The 25,377-nt window shown below is 38.0% G+C and overlaps 1 long non-coding RNA gene across 1 annotated transcript in view; it reads right to left on the bottom strand.

The window, feature by feature from the left end:
- Positions 1-7,824: 7,824 nt before the first annotated feature.
- Positions 7,825-25,377, bottom strand: part of LOC122238015 — a 142,257-nt gene continuing 124,704 nt past the window's right edge. The window contains exons 3-4 of the long non-coding RNA XR_006216942.1: positions 8,703-8,878; positions 7,825-8,385 (exon numbers count right to left, since the gene is read on the bottom strand). This is a non-coding gene — a long non-coding RNA (uncharacterized LOC122238015). The remainder of the gene's footprint in view (positions 8,386-8,702; positions 8,879-25,377) is intronic.

Genomic DNA, 25,377 nt, shown 5'->3' with positions numbered 1-25,377 from the left:
GTAGGTATCAATGTATGGGTTTTGGGATGGTTTTTTTTGAGTTGCTACTTCAATTCAGGGTGGGGTTTTTTTCCTAATTAAAATTCAGTTTACTTTTAAATGTTTATTTATAAATGGGCAACCTTGACAGTATTATGCTATTGAGTAAGTTAAACAGAGAAAGACAAATACTGTGTGATCTCATGTATGTGTGGAATCTAAAACACCTGAACTCATAGAAGCAGAGAATAGATTGGTGGTTGCCAATAGATAGGGCTGGAGTGTGTGTGAATGGGTGAAGGTGGTCAAAAAGTACAAACTTCCATTACAAGATAAATAAATTCTGGGGATGGAATGTACAACATGGTAACTATAGTCAACAATATTGTAGATTTGAAAGTTGCCAAGAGAGTAGACCTTCAAGCTCTCATCACACACACAAAAATTTGACTATGAAAGATGATGACATTAAGTAAATAGATTGCGGTACTCATTATATATATATATATATATATATATATATATATAAATATATATTTATATATATTTGTATATTACATTAGTTTAAGATATACAATATAATTATTTGATATATATATCATTATATTGTATATCTTAAACTAATATAATGTTATATTTCAATTAATCTCAGTAAAACTGGAAAAAAATAATAAAATAAGATAATTTTAAGAATTACTCTCAAGAAGTCAAATCAAGTGTTTGATTAATCTTTGATCAACTCAATTTTTTTGGTTTCTTTTATAAACTTAAGGTCCTCTAAACATTTTTTTCGTATATTTACATATTTAGTATAATTGTCTATTTAAAACCATCTTTTCAATGCCACAATAAGGAAAACGCTTCCAGGCACTTAAAAATTCAACTAAATTCAATATATGACATTTAAAATATGATGAATTCTAAGCTCTTGTAAATAGTGAATACTATTTATAAGCTTAGTAAAATATTTTATGCATTTCAACTTAAAAATCATATGTCTAAATCAGCTACTGAATTACATATTTTAAATTGGAATTGCAAAGCCAATGTGTTTATAATATATTCAATTCTCTTTAAATCCACATGTGTACCTATTTTAGGTAAATTAACAAAAAATTATTAATATTATGGGTCTGGCTTAAATCATTATCTCTAAGACTAATCTATGTTTCCCTTGGGTGAAATGAATTTTATATACTAACAGAAGCAAGTTGGAATTTGTTATCTCAAGTGAATTGCGGTGACTGTCTTGGCATAGTAAGGTTGCTCATTGGCCAAGGCTTTGGCTAGGATTGACTTTCCACAGGCCACAAATGGACAAGTGTAACCCTTTTATAGAACCATCTGCCAAGAGGGAATCCAAGTCCATGCCCTCCAAATAGGTCATTTTCATGGCCCCATGAATTTAAGTTACACATTTTTTATTTCTTCAATCTGATTTGAGTCTCCAAATCCCCACCAAGATTGTTTCAGCACTTAATTAGATTTAACTAATCCATTTACTGCCAAGTTCCATTCTGAACACTTTTCATATTTTGCCATGGGTTCCCACCACAAATCTATAGATATTTAAATAACATCTGATTGAATTCTGCGTATTTCTCGTTTCTGTCTGACTTGACAGACCCCGACAACATATTAATGGTAAGGAGATGAGTAAATCTGGACATCATTATTAGTTAGAGCCCACTGATAACAAATACATGCTTGCAGACTGCTTTTACATTTTTTTAATTATTTTCATCAACAATTCACATTGTTAAAACTGATATTTTTGTTGCCTTTAAACTTGCGGAGTAAATATTATCCTATTTTTTTAATCATTTGGGTTTTTATTGTAAAAGCAATGTCATTTTCCCCAGTAGGCAGGGCAACCTGTCTTGAAAGCCTCAGCTTGCCTCCTGTCCACAGAATCCCCTGCCTAACCTCATGAAAGCTGCATGAACTATGGCTCTAGAGTGGACTATTTCATAAAACTGCCTCTCCACATAGCTTTTAGAGGGTAACTTAATTTTGAATAATTTCAGACTTTCAGGAAAGTTTTAAAAATACAAAGAATTCTCATGTGCAATGTGCAATACCAGGATTCCTCAAATATTATCATTTTATCACATTTGCTTTATCATTCTTTTAAATCCGTTGATATATACTCTTTTTTCTGAAACACTTGAAGGTAAGTTTTAGACAGAAGTTTTAGACATTCAAAGGTGAATGTCCCTTCACCTTTAAATGCTTCTATTGTATTTCCTAAAATAACAATATTCTTACACATTATCACACTGCAGTTACCAAAATCAGGAAATTAATATTGACGCAATACCATTACTAATACCACTCTCATTATCTAATTTATAGACAGATCATCTGCAAAGTTTGCCAAGTGTCCACTACTGTGCTTTAAATGTTTCAAGAGCTGGAGCGCCTGGGTGGCTCAGTCGGTTGGGCGTCCGACTTCAGCTCAGCTCACGATCTCGCGGTCCGTGAGTTCGAGCCCCGCATCGGGCTCTGGGCTGATGGCTCAGAGCCTGGAGCCTGTTTCCGATTCTGTGTCTCCCTCTCTCCCTGCCCCTCCACCATTCATGCTCTGTCTCTGTCTCAAAACTAAATAAAAACGTTAAAAAAGAAATAAATGTTTCAAGAGCAAACCATGGGTCACAGATTATGGATTATAGCTAGTTGTTTTGTCTCCTTGGTCTTCTTTTTTTTTTTTAATTGAGGTGTGGTTGACACACAATGTTACACCATTAGTTCCAGGTGTCTTCTTTAGTTTAGTCTTCTTTAGTATGAAATATTTCTTTATGCTTTTTTGCCTTTCATAACCTTGGTAGTTTGAAGAGTTCAAACTAGTTAATTTGCAGACTGTTCCTTAATTTGGGTTTGTCTGATATTCCATCATGATTAGATTCAGGAATGCACTCTTGTCAGAATATCATACAAATGCTATTATGCCCTTCTCAGGAGGCACATAATGTCTAAGTGTCCCATTACTGATGATGTTAATCTTATCACAGGGTAAAGATGATTTCTGGCAGGTTTCTCCACTGTAAAAGATCCTATTTTTTTTCTTTGAAACATTTTTCTTTGCTCAAAAGATACTATTTTTTTTCTCTGAATCCTGGCCAATAAGTATATTGTTGGGAGATACTTTGAAACTATGTAAGTATATCGTCTTTCATCATACTTTCACCCTCTGGTTTTAGGAGTCATTGGTGACTTTTGCCTGAAACAATTATTACTACAGTGATTGCCAGAAGGTGCTTTTCTAGCTCTACCCATCTTTCTGTCTTTATTAATTCTACTGTAAAGAAGAGCATTCTCTTCTTGCCCATTTATTGACTTACTCATTTATTTCTATCAGTATGGATTCAAAGACTGTTATTTTATTCTTTGGGCTATCGTCCATTACTATCAAAGGTCATTATGATGTTCAGATTGTTCCATGGAAATCCCTTCAAATTGGCCTCTGTGTCCTTTACACAACCTCACCACTTCTTTGAGCACTTTCTTGCCTTTTGGCACAAAAAATGCTCCAAGTTCATGGTGTACTTTTCCTGCCCTATACCTGGAGTCAGCCACTTCCCCAAGGAGCTCTGGATTCTTTCAGTGGAGAATGATATTTAGAAGTCAAGACCAGAGCCCTACAGGTGTTCATTGCTGCAGAAGTGTTCTCAGAAAGGCTTTTCCTAACAGCTATTTCAGCTGACAGATGACTTTAGGAAGTCTACAAGTTCATCACCCACCAGTCTCATACCCATTGGCTCCACCCACACAGCTATAGTTGGGTCTCCTTCACATCAACCTGTCCAAATGGTATACTCAAGGATTATTCTCAGTCACTGGGCTTCCTAAGGACCATTCCCACCTGAGTGGTGTCATTTATCCTCACTCCAAAAGCAAAGTATGTTGCAGAGGATTCCCATCTCCTCTCTTACTCCCCAAAATGGAATATATTGCTCCCTCCCTGCCTTGAAACTCTCCTTAATGTTTCCTCCTCTCGCTCACCCCTTTCTTCATACAAATTTCTTTCGCCCGCTTTTTAATCCTAGTATTATTCTTACAAGTGCACAGAACTTGCTTCTTGGGCTCTTTTTATAGATTCTGGACTTTGAGACTGAAGAAAAAAAGAACTAACATAGACATCAACTCTTTCTTTTTTTTCTTCTTCTCCATACGTAAAATTCATCATGCATACCCCAGGGAACTGGGAAAATAAAGACAAACTCATCAGATGCTGAGGATTATAAAACTTAAGTCTTGAGACTATTAGAATCAAATCATTTAGAACAGAGTGATTGCAAAAGAAAACAAAGTAAAATAAACAATATAATAGAAAACAAAATACAATGAACAAGAGACTTTAAAATATACTAGACGTAAGAAAGGATGTAAGTGGGGCTCCTATATAGAGAATGTTTAAGGTTTAGAGTTGCTCAATGAATAATGTATGCAGAGATCACATCAAGGAGTACAATTTTCTGTTCATGGGTCAGAGGTCAGACTTGGTCCATTATGGAGAAAGCCTTCAGGGAATCATTCTGAGGATGGGAAGCAGGAACTATAGTGAAAGGATTTTTGTGTAACCATGATGTATCCCAGAAACCAAAGGAAAATTGCAAGGAAAAGTACATGAGGAGTTAACTTGGACATTACTAAATATCTCATTGGTAAAACATTTCTCCTATTTATGTGCATGGACAAATTACTAAATATATATGTATACCTATTTATCTTTTCCACACGTTCACAAAAAAAGCCTTTCACTTTATAGAAAGATAATAGAAAGAAAGAAATGCATATGTTGTACTTTTAGGTTAAAATATATCTTTTATATTATATATTATTCATATTATATATATATATATATATATATTCATATATATAATAAGTCTAAATCCTCAAGGGATTTATAATACTTACTGGTTGTCCAAAATGGAGTCCAGCCCAATGTTCCACATGATTTCACCTTCAGAAACCTGGTGTGCTGCTGACCTTTTACTCAGGCTGAAATTCTCGCTACTCTACCAAGATAGAAGTGAGAAACAGAATATATTCCATTTTCTTCTGTAAGCCACAACTCCTCCTACACCATGAAAATTAAATTTTATGTTCTCTACTCAAGCATAAGAAAAACCCTAGGGTCACTCCTATACATCCCAGAGTCAAGAACAAAATGTGTCCTTCCCACTGCTGCTTCTGCCTCCACATACTCTCTATACCTGCTATAGGAACCTGGGGTTGTAACACAGTCCTAGATTCAGGATGAGCTCTCAGGCAGATTTCCCTGGACAGAGTTTTTCCTCAAGCCCTTCTGTCTTTCATATGGTCTTGTTGTTGTTGTTGAGCATGTTTTCACTCTTTAACTTTATAAGCCATAAATATAGTTTTAAAGAAAAGACATGCCTCACTATGAAAATTCAGAACAAAGGACTAGAGAACACTGGATTCTTGACCTTGATGTTCCTTTGTGTATATACCACTGGTCTAAGATTAAACCACACCCAAGTCGGAATACCTAAAAGGATGGGGGAGTCTTGCTGCTCTCATTTTTGTGATGGATAGGAAGAAGAAGGGTAAAAGATAGAAACATTGCAGACAAATATATTGAGGTTAAGTACTGATTACAAATTACTGTTTTATAATTCCTACCTGTGATTTATAAAGGCAAGGTATTACACTCCTTCTACTCTTCAAGATAAGGAAAAGTTCATTTCAAAAGTCTTGGGCAATGGGAAAAACTTGGGTTGGCTCCTGCTAAATTTTTACTTTCTTTCACTAATCTTGAATTTACATTAGTCTTTTCATTATTCTGTGTGTGGGCTCTAATAAAAGCCCATTTTTCTGTCCAAGGGTCAGGGGTTAGGCTTGGATATGTCACAGATGGGATTTACATCTGGGTTCAGAAGCTTTTGTCTGTCACTCATTTTCCTTCCCTCAGGAATGATGTCCCTGAGGGAGGATTCTCTTCCATAGCGAGTGGTGAAGGGTTCAAGGCTAAACTCTTTATTCTGAAACTCTGGAAACAGGAGAATCAGGACAAATATATAAGGAGAGTTAACTTAGACTTTTCATTATTAACATTTGAAATAACAAATTTCTTCCCAGTGAAAACCAAAGGCACTTTTGCTTATCTGTCTTTATTCATTTATTGTCCTAATTTGAAAAGCAAAACAAGATTTAAAAACAACCAAGCCCTAAATTTTTGAGATCAAAATGTCATACTCAGTGTCCTAGCTTCTATCTTTCTAGGAGCTTCTACCAGTTGGAGCAAAGGGAGATCCCCTTCCACCATTTTTTCCCTGATTCTTCCCAGAAACAGCAAGGGAAGGTTTACAATCTGGGCATATCTTTCAAACACAGATCCAGAACATAAATGCAATCTATGAATAATCTATTTCCTGTGGTCCCTTTCCTATCCAAGGTCAGAAGTGATTCTCCAAGGAGGAAAGAAGAGATGCTTTCTTTCCTGTATTATGAATCATTTCCACCAAAATTCATAGGAATGATGAGGAGGGAGAAAAGAATGGTCCAAACTCCTCTTACCATCACTCCACTCTCCCACATCATCACTGATGAATGCCATACTTGGGTCTCTCCAAAATCCAGATTTCTGTTATCTACTTCTTGCTCCTGACATTTCTCTGCTCTCAGAGCTCTGGGACCAGCTCAGTTGATCCAGTTGTCGCCAACCATCTCAGACAGACTCCAACTCTGGTGACAGTCCTTAGGGAAGGCAAGGTGGCATCCCTGCACAAACCCTGGGGACTTAAGTTTGTAGCAAGGATGGAAACAAGACATTTAATGCAGACATCTGGGCACTACCCAACTAACCAACCCAAAATGATAAAACAGTTTTGGGGTTTTTGTTTTGTTTTGTTTCTTTGTTTTGTTTTGTTTTGTTTGAGAGAGTGAGAGAGTGGGCAGAGACAGAAGGAGAGAGAGAATCTCAAACAGGCTCCAAGCTCAGCACGGAGCCCAATGCAGGGCTTGATCTCACAATCCTGAAATCATGACCTGAGCCGAAATCAAAAGTTGGATGCTTAACCAACTGAGCCACACAGGTGCCCCAAAACAGTTCTTTTTTTTCAATTAACCAGTACTATATACAGACATTTCTTCATAATAACCCATGGAAGTGATAGAATAGTATGAAGTAAAGGACAAAGTTCTAGGGTTTGGATAGGTTAGAGTGGTGGGGTGAAAAATGTCTAAAAACTTAATGGTTTGGCTTTAGGTTAAATTAAAATGCCCCATAGGTTATGACAAATTTGTCAAAATGACCACATAAAAAATAGATTAATTACTTTTGTAGATTAAGGGGACAGGCAGCATCAGCACAGTTTCATTGCATTTTCCCTACCCATAAACTTGGAGGAAAAAATATCTGGGCCAATCCCTGAAAGGGGGAAATACTACCATCCAAGCCCTACTGGGTAACCTGAGCCCTAAGAACACTTCAGGCAGAGATACCAGGAATAGGGGATAACTTCAAACCCAAAACAAGCAACACATTTACCTGGGAAACATCCCACATTTTGAATGGGAGCTGGATTCTTACAGATTTTGAAGTTGCATACATGCAATCACCATTTCACACTCAAACTCTCTTCAGGATCCTAATTCTCTAATTCTCTGTACCTCCAGAGGGGAAACATCATGGACAGGGGCCCCCTGTGCAAAACTCCCTCCTTTGCTGAATGCAGGGGTTTCTCCTGCTCCACACTGTGCTGTGACGAACTCTGCAGAGCCTCAAGTGTAGGTCATCAGGGATATGTCAGGATCAACACACCAGATATTTTAATTCCAAAGTTCAAATTTATTTCCAGAATTATAAACAACCACCTTTTCAAAATAAACACGTGTTAAAGGACATATCAGTCTTGAAAAACATTAGAGAAGATAGAAAATGGGTGCAAAAGTAAAATAACTTTTAAAAGCAAAAGAAAACAATCCAAACAACAGCTTATTTGGCTCTCTGCATTTAAGAAAGTTCCTATTCTAGAGAAGAGATGAAGGAAAACATCAGGTGTCTTTTGTCCCATCCCACTCACTACAACTATCAATGAATATCTGAATTCTTATTATAAGAACAAAAAATGTTATATTCCTTCAGAATTGATATCTGATTGCAACATGTCCTTTGTCTTAGATTTAGGGCTGTAGTCCTGGCTCACTTCCCCACGGAAGGCACCCAAACCCTGCTAGCTCTTAAAACTAAAGGTTCATGTGCTGCTATCAGAGAAGAAGTCATGCAGTCCTCTGGCAAAATCAAGTCTGTTCTTTTCCAAACAAAATTCTCCCATCTCCCTTTCTTCTCTGGTCACAAACTCCACTGACCTCATGGATCTGTTTTCTCCAATGTCTCCATGCATCCAGGTGGCCCAGGACATCTCCAGCTTCTGTACAGACCTTGGGAGGAAAGTATATAATATGCATCCCACCTAGAAACAGGGATGCTATTTGGAGAGCAAGAGCTTCTTCTCATCTTCCTTCGCCACAGATGTGGGGCGCTGACACTCATCCCTCCTTCAGACAACTGGAAACATGGAATAGGAGGGAATGTCCACTTCCAAGGGATGAGCAAAATGCCCTCAGAAACATGTCTGTAAACCTGTACTAAGTGGGAAGGGGGACATTTTACATTTTTAATAAGAACAACAACAAAAAAACATGTTTTATGTTTATAAATCCCAATTATTCCTACCTTCACTTTTTGCTCAACCAACCTGAAGAAGACCAAATTTGTGTCCCTTGAGTCCAAGGTGGGTCTTGGGTATATCACAAAAAAAGAAAAAAGAAAACATAGACTCTCTCTGGGGGTATGCATGGGTCTCCTCTTCGTTGAAGCTCTAGGGGACGGATTTTCTCCCGTTCCAGATTCTAGAAGTTTTTGTGCTGCTGTCTGAGATGAAAGTAGAGAATCAAAGAGGCTATTTTTTATTGGTCCTCCACTCTAGTTACACATTAGTATAGCAGGGGAGATTTTTTAAAATACTAGTAGCACAGATTCCCAGGGAAATTAAATGAGAATCTCTAGAGGTAGAAAGAACCACTGCTTTAAAACTATTGAAATATTAATTCTCACCTCCAAGATATAAGTCATTGTGCTTTTCAGTAATCTCTATTTTAAAGGACAGTAGAGAAAAAGATATATATCTTTTTAGCAACTTAAGAAAAAAATTCGCCCCAAATCATCCTACCTGATCTATCAGCTCAGTCCTTTTCCTTCTAAGGAGATACCATTCTGATGGCTATATATTTACTCCTTCTCACCTTTCTTTCACAAGTATTTTTAAGGTATATGTAGTACATGTGTAACCCCAAGCTCTTAAATTGTACTGGTAGAAGGGCTGAGACTATAAAACTTAAGGTTATAAACATCCCAGGCCCCAGACAGGTGAATTTCTATCCTTCAACCAACCACCAAAGGAAGTTGCATGACTTTCCCAGCTCTGTATCCTTCCCCAACCCCCATCCTCAGCCCCCTTTATACACTGAATTGTATTCCTCCGAAATTACATATTGAAGTCTTAACTCCCAGTACCTTGAAATATGACTATATTTAGAGAAAAAGCCTTTAAATAGGTTAATCAAGATAAAATTGAGGTCACATGGAGAGTCCTAATCTAATATAACTGATGTCCTTATAAGAAGAAAGATTAGGACACAGAAAGAGAAAACATGGGCACACTGAGAAAGGACCATATGAAGACAAAGGAAGAAGACAGCCATCTACAAGCCAAGGAGAGAGGCCTCAGAATGAAATCAACCCTGCTGACACCTTGATCTTGGACTTCCAACCTCCAGAACTGTGAAAAAATAAATTTCCATTAAGCCTCCCAGTCTATAGCATTTTGCTATGATAGCCCTAGTGGACTAATACAGCCCCTAAGAATTAAATCTCTTGTCTCTTGTGTCTGCCCCTGCCACAGCCTCTCCTGCCTGCCAGCACTTGGTTCTCCATTAGGTTGTCTGGATAGGACTCAGGAGGAAATATAAAATCCAGATATTCTAGAGAGGCAAAACAGGATTTTTCTTCCCCAATTACCTGCTTCCATTCTTCCTTTCTGTATTCCTAGTGAGGAGTAGGACTAGTTAGGACAGTGTGAAGGGATATATTTTGTTGCCATAAAAATGCATAAGAATTATGCTACAACAGAGGTAGGAAACATGGACCTGGACAAAGCAGGAGACTCAACACCCAGAGAGGAAGGATAGGAAGCAAGAAGCCTGGGACCACTAGGAAGAGTTACATTAATGACAAGAACCAAAATCAAATTATGATTTTTAATTCCACCTTTCCTTTCAATAACCCACACTGAGAAAAGACTAACTAGACATCAACCAAACTTGGAAAATATTCCCATAATCTATCAAAAATATGAGAAATAATCAAACGTTTTAGTCAAAAGGAGGCATTTAGATTAGACTCATGAAGAATTTTCCTTTCACCTTCTTAATCATATACCAGTATTAGCCCTTTCCTTTCTCTGCAGGCAAGCTCAATTAAGGAAACCAATTTTCTGCCCACAGGTTGGAGGTCAGAGGCTGATATATGTAAAGGTAGTGAAATCTGATCGTTCCATATGCAGTGTCCCCAAGGGAAAATGATCTTCCAATAGCCACAGGATAATCTAGAAATTGAGACTCAGGTAAAACAGCTCAGGATGCATTAATGTTTAACTGTCAAAATACTGAAATAATAACTTTTCTCAAAACATAGACCAAAAAATTCTTCACTACATATCTAAATTTGGTGAATTTACTGAATGTCTCCATTTGAAGTATAATAGGTAAAACATTAGCTTATTTTTAAAGCCTAATGTCAAACAGGATAATTTCTTAAAGGAAGTCACAGGACCAGTTGGGAGACATAAAAGTAACATAATTATAAGCCCTTTAACATCCTCCTCCCAACTCTCATTTACACACTTGTTTTTCCAGCTCTATCTGACTTATAGGCATGACCTCCCTACTGCCATTTTCTTCCTGGATTGGGGTCAAAGGTCCCTTCCCCAAGGGGCAGATGAAAGATGGGTAATTCTTCTCTCTTTAACCTTCCTAGTTCCACACTGCTCAAATTCAGTGGATCATGTAACCATAGTTCCTCTCCTCAGTCTGCCAAATAAACCTAAACATTGCTGTATCATCCATTCCTCATTCCATTTTTTGTTTTCCAAAAAAAAAAAAGAAAGAAAGAAAGAAAACCAGTGCCCTTCACCTGCTTCCTGCTCCTAGCTTTGTCTTATTCTCAGAGGACTCTATTCTTCTTGGAAGAGACCTGATGGCTCTAACTTTTCCAGGATCTATCAAGCTTGGGCCCTGTGTGGGCCTCTAGAGAATTTATATCCCTTAGAACAAACATTAATGGGAATAAAGCAGGAAAGAAGTGGCTGTGGAAATCTGGAAGGGTGGCAAAGTGCTCATCACTGTTCTTGTTTCTTTCCTTATACAGACTTTTTAAAAAATTATTATAGAATTACTAAACCCCTATGTAAAAGTTGGCAGGAGGGTGGGTGGGTTCCTTGGATTCTGGCCATGTGATAAAGACTGTTCAGTGAGAGCGGGAGACACTTGTCAAACACAGAATAAATGTGTCTGAATAACATTTTCAGATAGTAATTCATGTGAGTCTTTTTCTCCCTGTATTTTCCCTTCTTGTTTTATACTTGTCAGACATCAGAGAGGTTGCTCTTTGTCTCAGAAGAGGTGAGTGGTAGGGTTGGAAGCTAAAAAGTACTGGAAGACATTCTGGCTTTTGTTTTGCAAAAGCTAAATCTTTACGATATGGGAATTTATGGAAGCAGAAGGGGAAACTTGAAGAACCATGAAAGGAGGAGGATTTCTCTCCATATTTACAAGAGATATTCCCAAGCTAAAGAAAGAAAATAGACTGTGGGTCCCAGAGTAGCAGCATCCAAACCAGTCTTCTAGCAGTAAGACCAGAATTTAGAACAACTGTATGAGGTATAGAAGAAGACAAACTCAGAAGCAAGCTCATAAAGATTCCTGAGTCGCAAACATGGTATTGTCACACTGGAAAATCACAGAATTGAGCACCTGAGATTTTAATCTACTTGTAAAAACTTACAAGTTAAATGTTCGCAGTTCCACTCATGCTAGCAGAAAACAAGAGTCTCCTGGGTCAGAGGCAAATGATGTTACTACTCCCAGCACAGCAGGCAGCATGATCTTCATGTTCATTGTTTTTACCTTGTCCCTCAAGTCCTACAGGGACTACACAAAACAGCATGAGCGAATGCTGCACATGCAGGGGGGTTGCATCACAGCTGAGGATTCTCAATTTTAGGAAGCCCCCATATGTTAAAGAGACTTCAAGAAAATCTGCCCAACCTTTGTCCTGGAAGATGACATTTCCTTTATTATAGTGTGCAGCAAACAAATCTCTCTGCTTTGGGAAGAGATCCCATCTCTGTCTTCCAAAGCCGCTTGCTATATAAACATCCTTGAAAAGATCATCCATTAAAAAAGCTGTTAATTCGTCTGTTCACAAGACAGTAGAATTCAAAAACCATGATTAGTAGGGAATTGTCTCCCAACACTGTGTAGACAGGAACAATGGATGTCCCACCTGTGACCTATGTGGTCTGATTATCAGTGATCAGAAAAGAGTCCCCTACCTTCACCCTGCACTAGACATGGGAACTATAGCATAACCCAGAACAGGGTGAGTAGCTATACTAAAAAACAGACAGATTAAGTGAAGTCTGAATACAGAATATTCAGTTCTCTTCCTTCGTCAGGTTACTACATTGACAGGTTTAGCCCCAAGCAGTATATTTGAGGATGACTCTCTGGAAAAAAAAAAAAGGATAATCCTAATAGAAAAGACCTTATATATGTGGGCATTCAATACATGTACATCATCTCTCCAAGAATGGCTATATCCTTGCCCAATAACCTTGCAGTGAGTGGCTGGTCCCACCCCTCTCCCTGACATAACTTCAAGTTTTACAGTACTCGATCTTAAAAAGAATAGGCAGCCAGGGATCATATCTCTGAGGAAAGTCTTTAAAATTCAAGAAAGAAATAGAAATAAATACATAGAAATTCAGAGGAAATTGACAATGAAGAGAAATCAAATACTTTTTTTTAAGTTACAGTTAAGTTTTCCACTTCAAAGATGGAACACACATACTTTTCCCTATCCCTTCCTCTAATACCACTAAAAGTCCTAGACATTATTATTACCCATCTGTTCTTGCACGTTGTCCACTTAGAGTCCTTAGCATATTAATCATAGTTGTCTTAAATTCTAGATCTGATCATTCTAAAATTTCTGCCATACCTGAGACTGATCCTGATGCTTACTCTGTCTCTTCAAACTCTGTGTTGTTTTGGCTTTTCGTCTGTTAGTATGCCTTGTAACCTTTTGTTGCAAACTAGACATGATGTACTAAGTAAAAGGAATCATGGTAAATAGGCCTTCCATGTGATGTTTTGTTTATCTGGCTAAGAATTAATGTTTTCTGAAGCTGTAAGTTTCAGAGGCTAAAATTTCCTCTGGTATCTTTGTTTCTGTAAGCCCCTGTTGTCTTTAGATTTCCTTAGAGATTTCCTCTTAAATAATATCTGAGATGTGCAGGTCATTCCATTGAAATTCCATTATTATACATTATTATTCTGTCTTATTGAAATGTAGTAAAGTATGGTTGGGGGGGGTGGAGAAGAGGAAGCATTATATAATCCTATGATTAGGTCTTAGACTTCTTCTTAGTGAGCCTGTCCCCTTAGGCTGGGACCTTCACAAATATTTCTCAGTTTTGTTTTTTTTTTTCTCCCCATGGTGAGACAGCAAGGTTACAAAAGGGCTGGAATTTGCTATTTCCCTTCCCTAATCTGGTGAAATAGTTTCTCTTGATGCAGGCCTTGTTAAGAACAGAATGCTCTAAGCATATTTCAAAATGGTTATTCCTCCTACTGAAGTATAAGGAATTTCTCCTATCTTGACTGTGAGAATGTGTTTGAGGTCCTAGAGGTAAAACTCACAAAAGTATGGGGAGCCCCTAAGCCTAGATCTGGAGTTTTAACTCTCAAATTTGTCCATACTGAGCCTCCAGGAATTCACTAATTATACTTTCAATTTTCTACCCTGGTATTGGTTCATGTAGAGATTTCTATTTGTGGGTACTTCTCTGGTTAATTGTGATTCTCTATATGCATCTGTATGCCTCTCTAATTTGGGGGCAGAAGTCTGCCCTGTGACCAAAATTCTCCGTGGGGATCTAAGAAGGGTTGTTAATTTTTAGTTCCACATTTTTTTGTTGTTATAAAGATTGGAGTAACCATTTCTAAGATCCTTGCATGGTGGATGCTGGACTGGAAACCAGAAACCCATTTTTTTGAACTGTTACCATTTCATACTCTCATTCCTTTAGAAATCAGCCCAACGGCTGATTTCAGGTCCTGGTACAGATTACACAGAGGTCTCAGAACAGCAAATCTAGTCTCTTCCCTTTAATGCAATCACTTCCTCCCTTAATGTCTCAGTATAACAAGAGAAAACAGGGAGGTGACAGAAGTCTACACCATAGTACCTTTAAAAATACCAAAATTGGTGACAAAAACCCTTTGCAAATACTGTAAACCATGCTCTAAGGAGAATCCCTAGAAGAAAAGAGACAGTAAGACATCCAATTAACCTGAAGAAAAACGTTCCTAAAACTGCTTTCAGGATGAAAGGGCTTTTTCAAATGTTTTTAGCTAAGAGCAAGAGTCAGATTGGGCTCCTGTGATTTTCAAAACTCTAATCCCTTTTTAGCTCTTAATTGCTTTGTACTTGGGGTGAATTAGGAAGTTTAATTTTCTGTCCATTGGGTCTAAAGTCAGAAAGAAACCCTCGTGATTCATTTTGGGTAGAAGGAGACACAAGCTGATTATCTCAATTCAAGTAAAACATAGAAGAAAATGGGTAATAACTTTTCAAAGCCAAATCTCAGGTTTGGTACATCTTCAGCTCTTTTGAGGAAGACCTACCAAGTTAGGGGAGTAGAAATAACACAAGCGCACTGCCTCTTACCATGAAACAAGGAAAAGAAACATACAAGAAAAAAAAAAAAAGATACACGGTGTTTGTTTTCCCAAAGCAGCCCAGGTGGAGTTCCAGAAAGTTTCCCTGTTCCTCCTATGGCCTTCTCACAGCTACCTGCCCTACGTGAGTAGAGGAAGGGGTCTCCTGTCTTTATTTTTTGTGATCTTATACCTTCTTAAGTCCAGGGGGATAATTCATTTCAAACACACACACACACACACACACACACACACACACCTTCCCATATCATAAACCTTACTTCTAATGATTCTAAAGACAAAATTTATTTTCCTCTTCTCTCTCCCCTGACTCATTCCCTGGCTTCCTGTCAGGTTCTCTTCATGGGAGAACTACAATTCCCGCCTAAACAGGGTTTTCTAGACTCTGTCCTCTAAGTGAACCCTTAAGGATAAGATTCTTAAACTCCACAGTGTCGGAAGGAAGGAAGGAAGGAAGGAAGGAAGGAAGGAAGGAAGGAAAAGAAAGAGCGAGCAATGAACTGCACTGATTAGAATTTGTTCATAAGTTGGGGCGTGTGGGTGGCTCAGTCGGTTAAGCGTCTCACTCTTGGTTTTGGCTCGGGTCATGGTCTCACGGTTTGTGAGTTTGAGCCCCACATCAGGCTCTGTGCTGTCAGAGCCTCTCAAAATAGGTAAATAAACCTAAAAAAATAAAGTAAAATAAAATAATTTGTTCAAAAGGGCATATGATGCCCCTCTCATAATTCACAGGGGTTGACAACCCAAATTAACAGTTAGAAGCCAGAACCAGTGAAATGTGGATTCAAAAAAGAAGTTGATGATTGAAGGTGGGTGATTATTCACAGAAAAATAGTGATAGTAACAGGAGTTTACTGGAATTTTCCCTGGAGGGCACCCCTTGAAAGACAAGTATCTGGAAACATTTTAACCAGCCCCAAGCTTTTGCTACTTTCAATTTGTGTGTGTGTGACTAAAGATTCATGAGTAAAAAAGGACTAGTAAAAGCCATACAGGGTAGAAGGTTGGTGGGAAATGAGGGAGGTTGGAGATCTATGAGAGGTGAGGGAGGAAGAAAAATAGGGGTTAGGAATCTCTTTTCTCCTTCTGATAACACGATTTTCAGACTCCTGAAGACTGTGAGTTTCCCTTCTTGGTCTCCCCTACCAGTCTCCCTCTTTCTGAGCCTGAGGTAGGAGCAGGGGTGGGCAGGTGGCAGGAGGTGGTACAACAGGGTCAGCAGGGTCTCCATGGGGACCTCAGTGCTCTGGCTGTCCTTTTCCCATGGTATCCAAGCGACCCCCTCCCACTCCTATCTCCTACATATCCCCTATCTCCCACCCCTCTTTCACCCTCAATGAAAAGAAACAAAGTGGGGCAATTAGTTTCCTCAGGAACAAAGGCATTAAAACCATTCCCCTTTTCCTCCTGAAGTCCTGTTTAGAATAAATATTTCTATTCCCTGTACTGATTTCCTTCCAGACCAGTAGAGAATCTCCACTACAAAATGGAAAAGATTATCATTAAACCCATTTGTTATTTCATCTCATGTGAGCTTCAAAATAATTCTAAGCTATAGGAAAGAAGGTTTCACCCTCTTTTTACAGAGAAAATGTGTCACCTGCCTATCATGAAACCCATTTCACTCTTCAAATATTAATTTTATTCACAATGCCCCCCTTTTAAAAATTGTTTTAATATTTATTTATTTTTGAGGGAGAGAGAGACAGAGCATGAACAGGGTCAGAGAGAGAGGGAGACACAGAATCTGAAGGAGGCTCCAGGCTCTGAGCTTCAGCACAGAGACTGACATGGGGCTCGAACTCATGAACCATGAGATCATGACCTGAGCCGAAGTCGCAAGCTTAACCGACTGAGCCACCCAGGCTCCCAACAACGCCCCATTTTTACAAGGAAAAAGAACTAATACAGAAATCACTCTAGTTAACATTGGATTCTACCTCAAACCTTTCTAGAAGCCACAAGTTATTGAAGATGTAAAGTAGATTTGATCATGAGTAAAATAGTTTAAAAGGGGCTCCCAGCTGGAGCACCTGCAGGAGAGGAGAAATGAGAATATATATTCCCAAACAGATGAGATAAACTGACAAGAACGTTCTGCCATTGAGAAAAACCTAGGTTGTAGGGAGTGCCTTTCCTTCTCCAACACAGTGACACCTCTCACAGCTATTGTTATTTTCTGCTGAGACCTACAGAGAGACAAGCAGGAGGTCTCCCAGGCAGGATGTTTGGGGAAAGCAAATGAGGGCTTTTCAAGTGATGGGACTAAACCGGCTACCCTGAAAGTGCAAATCTGTGACTAAGTTCAGAAACGTGGCTGGCTGCCTAGATCACCAACTTCTAAGGGGCATTAAAACTCCCCAGAGAATAGTCCGAAATGGAAAAGTCTCCACCTGCCACATGGCCTCTTAGGGAGGATACTGGATATGGCAAACAAAACCCATCCCTTGGAGTAGGCACAGTGAGATCCCCAGAGGGTATGCTGGAGTGAAAGATGTGTGCTAGGGAAGGTGAGTGGAACTCCAGAGCTTTGTTTCTGAATTGTTCTGGATACATCCACGGCCAGAGCTGAATTGCCTGGGATAAGAAAGGAAAGTTTGAGCCCCATTCCTGTGTTTTGTCCTTCCCACATACAGCCCTGAAGAACTCAGCCTCCCTTCTAAACACACAATAAATTTTCTTAAAAATGTCCATTTGAAGGGGAACCAAATTAATAGCCTGGACTGCTCATGTGTCTTAGTGTCACCCTGATTAAAGAAATTACTGTTTGGGGAGAGTCAGGCCCCAGTGTTCAATAGTCAGTATTTACAGAACACCTACTGTGTGCCAGGCACTGTTCCAAGTACCTGGAATACCTCAATAAACAAATAGACAAAAATCCTTGTCTTTGGGACTTATACTACAGTTTGGTGGAAGGAGACACAGAATGCATTTAAAATATGTTAAAATAAATTCCAAACTATGTTAACTAAAAAGAAGAAAAGTGCTACCACAATAGTAAAACTAGAACAGAGTAAGGAGGATGGGGTGTGTGGCAGGTAAGAGTATGTGTGCAAGTTTGCTTTTTGCACAGGACAGTCAAGAGAGACCTCCTTGAGAAGATGACATCTGAACAAAGACCCAAGAGAGGTGAAAAAGTGATCTGGTTGATTTATGGTTTAATGTAATTCTAATGGCCATGGTGAAAATAGGCTGTAGAGGAGGAAGGTAAAGCAAGGAAACCAATTAGGAGTCCTCTGTAACATTCTGGAGAGGGATGATGGTGGCTAGGAAGCAGGGTTCTGGCAACTAAGATGGTGAGAATTGACCAAATTATGGATTTAATTCTAAATGTAAAGACCACAAGATTTCTGACAGACTGGATATGTAGAAGGAAGGAGGGAAGGAAAAAAGGGAGGGAGGGAGGGAGACAGAAAGGGAGAGGGTTACCAGAGAGAGGGAGAGGGAGGAAAACTCAGGGTTAACTTTAAAGTTCGTGGTCTGAGCTGGAAAGATGAAGTTGCCATTAACTGATATGGGGAAGACATCAGGAAGGCGAGTTTAAGGAGAAGATGAATAATTCCATTTGGGACATGTGGATTGGAGACATCAAGACAGTCAAGCAGAGATGCTGAGAAGGCAGTTAAAAGTCTTGAACTTAATGTGTTAGAACCAACTGTTGCATCTATCATTTTGCACTCTCAATCCAAAATATCTCTTGGCAGTCTTCTTTTTCACAGGATATGGCAATTCTATTCAACAACCAATTGCTTGAGCCAGAAAACTTCGTCATCCAGGACTCCCTCTTTCTGTCACATCCCACACCCAATTACCAACAAATATTCTCAGTTCTAGTATTTTAAATGTATTCAGAATCTATTCATTTCTCACTCTCTTCATTATCACTGTCTCAGCCCAAACCATCATAATTTTTATCTATTAAAATTAATATTCCACTAAAAACAACATAAAATGAACTCATGGGCTAAACAGTAAATATGAAACCATCTCAAAAAGTATTTTTCCTAGGGCTCCTTGGTGGCTCAGTCAGTTGAGTGTCCAACTCTTGATTTCGGCTCAGGTCACGATCCCAGGGTCATGGGAGTGAGTTCCACATCAGGCTCTGTGTTGAGTATGGAGACTGCTTAAGATTCTCTCTCGTTGAAGCAACAGAAAGAGAAATCAAGGAATCAATCCCATTTACAATTGCACCAAAACCCACAAAATACCTAGGAATAAATCTAACCAAAGAGGTGAAAAATCTATACACTGAAAACTATAGAAAGCTTATGAAAGAAATTGAAGAAGACACAAAAAAATGGAAAAAGATTCCATGCTCCTGGAGAGGAAGAATAAATATCATTAAAATATTGATACTACCAAAAGCAATATACATACTCAATGCTATCAAAATAACACCAGCATTCTTCTCAGAGCTAGAACAAATAATCCTGAAATTTGAATGGAACCAGAAAAGACCCCAAATAGCCAAAGCAATCTTGAAAAAGAAAACCAAAGCAGGAAGCATCATAATCCCAGACTTCAAGCTACATACTACAAAGCTGTAATCATCAAGACAGTATGGTAGTGGCACAAAAACAGACATTCAGATCAATGGAACAGAACAGAGAACCCAGAAATGGACCCACAAATGTATGGCCAACTAATCTTTGACAAAACAGGAAAGAAGATCCAATGGAATAAAGACAGTCTCTTCAGCAAGTGGTGCTGGGAAAACTGGACAGCGACATGCAGAAGAATGAACCTGGACCACTTTCTTACACCATACACAAAAATAAACTCAAAATGGATGAAAGACCTCAATTTAAGACAGGAAGCCATCAAAATCCTCGAGGAGAAAGCAGGCAAAAACCTCTTTTATCTTGGCCACAGCAACTTCTTACTCAACATGTTTCCAGAGGCAAGGGAAAGAAAGCAAAAATGAACTATTGGGATCTTCTGCACAGCAGAGGAAACAATCAGCAAAACTAAAAGGCAACTGAAAGAATGGGAGAAGATACTTGCAAACGACATATCAGATAAAGAGTTAGTATCCAAAATCTATAAAGAACTGATCAAACTCAACACTCAAAAAACAAACAATCCAGTGAAGAAATGGGCAAAAGATATGAATAGACACTTCTCCAAAGAAGACATCCAGAAGGCCAACCGACACCTGAAAAAATGCTTAACATCACTCATTATCAGGGAAATACAAATCAAAACCACAATGAGATACCACGTTACACCTGTCAGAATGGCTGACATTAAGAACTCAGGCAACAACAGATGTTAGCGAGGATGCAGAGAAAGAGGATATCTTTTGCATTGTTGGTGGGAATGCAAGCTGGTGCAGCCACTCTGGAAAACAGTATGGAGGTTCCTCAAAAAACTAAAAATAGAACTACCCTACGACCCAGCAATTGCACTACTAGGTATTTATCCAAGGGATACAGGTATGCTGTTTCAAAGGGACACATGCACCCCCATGTTTATAGTAGCACTATCAACAATAGTCAAAGTACGGAAAGAGCCCAAATGTCCATCAATGGATGAATGGATAAAGAAGATGTGGTATATATATACAATGGAGTATTACTCAGCAACCAAAAAGAATGAAATCTTGCCATTTGCAACTACGTGGATGGAACTAGAAGGTATTATGCTAAGCGAAATTAGTCAGTCAGAGAAAGACAAATATCATATGACTTCACTCATATGAGGACTTTAAGACACAGAACAGATGAGCATAAGGGAAGGCAAGCAAAAATAATATAAAAACAGGGAGGGGGACAAAACATAAGAGCCTCTTAAATACGGAGAACAAACAGAGGGTTAGGAGAGAGGGGGAGAGGTTGTGGGAAGGTGGATGGGCTAAATGGGTAAGGGGCATTAAGGAATCTACCCCTGAAATCATTGTTGCACTATATGCTAACTAATTTGGATGTAAATTTAAAAAATAAAATTGAAAACAATAAGATGCTCTCTCTCCCTCTGACCCTCTCCCCCACTTGTGCTCTCTTTCTCTCCAAAAAATTCTTTAAATTATTTTTTCTGTTATTAAAAAAACTAGTAGTCATGTTTTTAAAGTTTGATATTATAGTATAAGAATTATCACTTATTGGCTACTACAGCAACTGTGCTGCATATTTGTAATACTAAAGGGATCTCATTTTTAACTGAGGGTGGTATTTGAGGTCAAGCTCTTCCATTTAGGCCACTGCTGATAGCGATGTCACCACCAAGGTTTTTCTTCTTGTCTAACAGTAGCTCACATAAAGACTTACCTCAACTCCTAGACTTGAAGGTTTGGTTGAAAATGGTGACATATGTCACTGAACCAATCCTACATTGGTTGGACTCGGTATTGCCTGAGAAAGATGCTTTCTGAACAATTTCATAAGCTCTTGTAAGATTGTTGCCCTTGCTGATATCTGAACTTTCCAATATTTTTGCATGCATTCACTGTTTCACACAATCACTTTAAAATTCTGCCCTTATGGAGTGGACATTCCTAATACATAGGAACAGACACAGAGAGTTAAACAAAATGAGGAGACATAAATATGTACCAAATGAAATAACAGGACAAAATCACAGCAAAAGAGATAAGTGGAACACAGGTAAGTAATGTGCCTGATGGAGAATTTAAATTAGTGGTCATAAAAATACTCACTGGACTTGTAAAGAGTGGAGGACCTCAGTGAGACCTTTAACAAAGAGATAGAAAACATAAAAAAGAATCAATCTGAGATGAAGAATTTAATAACTGAAATTAAAAATACATTAGAGGGAATAAATAGTAGAATAGAGGAAACAGAAGAACAAACCAGCAACCTGGAGCACAGAGTAATGGAAAGTAATGAGGCTGAACAGAAAAGAGAAAAAAAAATAATAATAAAAGATTAATATAGACTTAGGGAACTCAAGAATACCATCAAGTGTAACAATATTCACATTATAGGGATCCCAGAAGAAGAAGAGAGAAAAAATGGGGCAGAAAATTTATTTGAAGAAATAATAGCTGAAAACTTCCCAAATCTGAGGAAGAAAACAGAAATCCAGATCCAGGAGGCAAAGAAAGTCCCCAGCAAAATCAACCCAAGGAGGTCTGTACCAAGACACATAGTAATTAAAATGGCAAAAAATAATGATAAAGAGAATTTTTAAAGCAGCAAGAGAAAAGAAAACAGTTACATACAAGGGAAACCCTATGAAGCTACCAGCTGATTCTTCGGCAGGAAAAAGCCTGCAGCCTACGATACTATCCAGCAAGGCTATCCTCCAGAATAGAAGGAGAGATAAAGAGTTTTCCAGACAATGGAAAGTTAAAGGAATTCATGACCACTAAACCAGTCCTACAAGAAATGTTAAAGGGGACTCTTTCAGTGGAAAGAAAAGACCATAAGCAGGAATAAGAAAAGCGGGAAACACAAAAGTAATAAAATTAAGGGTATTTATAAAAATCAGTCAAGGGACTCACAAAATAAAAGGATGTAAAGTATGATACCATATACCTAAAATGTGGTGGGGAGAGAGTGATAATGGGTTCAAATATAAGTGACTATCAACTTAATATAGACTACTATATGCCTAAGATGTTATATACAAACCTAATGATAACTACCAACCAAAAACCAGTAACAGATATGCAAAATAAAGAGAAAATAATCTGAGTATATCACTAAAGAAAGCCAGCAAACCATGAGAAAAAAGAGCAAGAGAAGAAAGCAACAGAGAAGAACTACAAAAATAATCATAGGAAAAGTAAGAAAATGGCAAGAAGTACATATTTATCAATAATTATTTTGAATGTACATGGACTAAATTCTCCAAAAGACATAGGGTGATGGAATGGATAAAAAAGCAAGACCCATCTATATGCTGCCTACAAAAGACTCATTTCAGACCTAAAGACACATGCAGATTGAAAGTGAAGGGATGGAAAAGCATTTATCATATTAACAGCAGTAGAAAAAAAGCTGGGGTAACAATATTTTATCTGACAAAATAGACTTTAAAACAAATACTGTAATGAGACAAATAAGGACACTATATAATAATAAAGGGAACAATCCAACAAGAAGATATAACAATTGTAGGGCCCCTGGGTGGCTCAGTCAGTTAAGCATCCAACTCTTGATTTCAGCTCAGGTCATGATCTCTTGGTTCATGAGATTGAGCCCCATGTCAGGCTCAGTGCTGATAACACAAAGGCTGCTTGGGATTCTCTTTGCCCCTCTCCCCACCAAAATAAATAAACTTAAATTATAAACATTTATGCACTGAACAGGAAAGCACCCAAATACATAAAACAGCTAATAATAAACAAAAAGGAAGTAATTGATAGTAATACAATAATAGCAGGGGACTTTTAACACCTCACTTACATCAATGGATAGATCATCCAGACAGAATACCAATAAAGAAACAGTAGCTTTAAATGACACATTGGAGCAGATGAATCTAACAGATATACTCAGAACATTCCAACCTAAAACAACAGAATACACAGTCTTCTCAGGTACACATGGAACATTTGCCAGAATAGATCACATGTTAGGCCACAAAACAAGTCTCAACAAATTCAAAGCAATCAAAGTTACACCATCCATCTTTTTTTTTTTCACCATGCATCTTTTCTGACCACAACACTATGAAACTAGAAATCAACCACAAGAAAAAATCTGGAAAGAGCACAAATACATGGAAGTAAACTAACATGCTACTAAACAATGAATGGGTCAACCAGGAAATCAAAGAGGAAATCAAGAAATACATGGAGACAAGTGAAAATGAAAACACAATGGTCCAAAATTGCAAAAGTGGTCCTAAAAGGGAAGTTTATAGCAATACAGGCCTACATCAAGAAGCAAGAAAAATCTCAAATGAACAACCTAATCTTACACCTAAAGGAGCTAGATAAAGAAGAACAAACAAAACCCAAAACCAGAAGGTAGGAAATAATGAAGATTAAAGCAGAAATAGACAAAATAAAAACTAAAAAAAAATATGAGAGAACAGATGAATGAAACCAGGAGCTGGTTAATTTAAAAGATCAACAAAATTGATAAAACTTTAGTCAGATCATCCGAGAGAGAGAGAGAGAGAGAGAGAGAGAGAGAGAGAGGACTCAAATAAACAAAATCAGAAATGAAAGAGAAATAACAACTAACATCACAAAAATAGAATTGTAAGAGAATATTATGAAAAATCATATGCCAACAAATTTGACAACCTAGAAGAAATGGATAAATACCTAGAAAGAAACCTCACAAAACTGAATCAGGTAGGAATAGACCAACTTCCAACAATGGAATTGAATCAATAATCAAAAAACTCCCAACAGGGGCGCCTGGGTGGCTCAGTCGGTTGAGCGTCCGACTTCAGCTCAGGTCACGATCTCACGGTTCGGGAGTTCGAGCCCCGCGTCAGGCTCTGGGCTGATGGCTCAGAGCCTGGAGCCTGCTTCCGATTCTGTATCTCCCTCTCTCTCTGCCCTTCCCCCATTCATGCTCTGTCTCTCTCTGTCTCAAAAATAAATAAACATTAAAAAAATTTAAAAAAAAAAAAAAAAAAAAAAAAACTCCCAACAAATAAAAGTCCGGAACCAGATGGCCTCACAGGTGAATTTTACATCAAACATTTAAAGAAGAATTAATACCTATTCTCAAACTACTCTTAAAAAAAAATAGAAAAGGAAAACTTGCAAATTTATTCTCTAAGGCCAGGGTTACCCTAATACCAAACCAGACAAAGACACTACAAAAAAAAGAGAATGTGAGGCCAATATCTCTGATGAACATAGATGCAAAAATTCTCAGCAAAATATTAGCAAATTGAACCCAACAATATATTTTAAAAAATCATTCACCACAGTCAAGTGGTATTTATTCCTGAGATCCAAGGGTGGTTCAATATTCAAAAATCAATCATGTGATACATCACATCAATAAGAGAAAGGATAAAAACCATATGATCATTTCAATAGATACAGAAAAAGCATTTGACAAAGTACAACATCTGTTCATGATAAAAACTCTCAACAAAGTAGGATTAGAGGGAATGCACCTCAACATAATAAAGGCCATCTGTGAAAAATCCACAGCTAACATTATACTCAATGGTAAAAAATGGAGAGCCTTACCCCTAAGATCAGTAATAAGACAAGGATGTCTGTCCTCACCACTTTTATTCAACATAGTACAAGAATTCCTAGCCAGATAACCTGGTAACCAGGCAATCAGATAAGAAAAAGGAATAAAAGGCCTCCAAATTTGTAAGGAAGAAGCTAAACTTTCACTATTTGCAGATGACATGATACTATATATAAAAAACCCTAAAGACTCCACCAAAAAACTACTAGAACTG

Source organism: Panthera tigris, chromosome B1 (genome assembly GCF_018350195.1).
Source record: "Panthera tigris isolate Pti1 chromosome B1, P.tigris_Pti1_mat1.1, whole genome shotgun sequence".
Lineage (NCBI taxonomy): Eukaryota > Metazoa > Chordata > Mammalia > Carnivora > Felidae > Panthera > Panthera tigris.
The sequence above is the reverse complement of the archived record's forward strand: the minus strand, read 5'-3'. Positions and strand labels throughout refer to the sequence as shown.